The following is a 1,079-nucleotide window of genomic DNA, read 5'->3' on the forward strand; positions in this document are numbered from 1 at the left end:
ATCGTTATGTACATATGTACATATAATGAGTAAGTTGTGTATCATAATGCAGAGTGTGAAGCGTACTTGAAAAAATGTCTGATTACAATATTGCTAGATTTTTTCATTAACCAACAATATTTAATTATAGTAATAATTAAATTGAAAGATGTGATAGGTAATAATGCTTCTAATTCTAATCTCATAGTGTTTCATGGTTTAAATGATGTTTCCGCAGTCGCGCGTTTCCGCAACAATAAATATTATCACGACGATCAAAATAATGAGCGCATTTGGCCCCGTGCCCACGTATTTGGGGGCCGCGTTCCTGTTATTGTTAACCCTATGATTCACTACGGCAAATTTCGTATTCCAGTTCCGATAAGCCGTTGCTAAGAAACTTAAGTGAGCGCGATTCCAATTCTTTACGTTCAAGTAATCGCATTATGCTAAACGAGTGGAAAGGGAAAGACTGTTTCCTCTGCTCCTCATTCTGCTGTGTAATCAGGCGAACTGATACTTCCGCGATATGGTTTTTAATATTCCTTGAAACGATTCCGAGATGGGAGCATGAATTTTATGTAGGAAATCTTTTTAACACATTTACTTGATGTTCAAAAAGATTACGCTAGAACTGACATAGTACATACATAATAATTAAAATGAATCAAACAAATGAGCGTTAATATTAAAATAATTGAAAAACTATAAATTGCAAGAATTATTAAACATAAGGATATTAATAAAACTATGCGTATGCTTGACAATTACATAATGTCGCGATGTTGTTTGTGTTTTGCTTATAATTATCAAAATGCGCGAACGCTCAACCTGAGATTCGTTCCACGTTGCAGTTAATTATGCAGAAACAAACAAGATTTTGCAAGCAGCTGCAAAATCCATCCCTTTCGTCTTGCTTATCCCTGTTATGTAAACTTACAAATTCATATCTCCGCATTGTAGAATATGGGCCAAGGAAAATTTTGTAACTCCCATGCAAAGCTAACAGTGTCAATTTAATGAGGCGACACGAGGTTTAGAGGTCATACAACTAGTTAGTTTTACATTAAAATATGTTGAGTTAATACTGTGTGATGTTA

The sequence above is a fragment of the Ceratina calcarata genome, unplaced genomic scaffold (genome assembly GCF_001652005.2).
Source record: "Ceratina calcarata isolate Rehan_Ccalc_2016 unplaced genomic scaffold, ASM165200v1 scaffold1.2, whole genome shotgun sequence".
In the NCBI taxonomy this organism is placed as follows: Eukaryota; Metazoa; Arthropoda; class Insecta; order Hymenoptera; family Apidae; genus Ceratina; species Ceratina calcarata.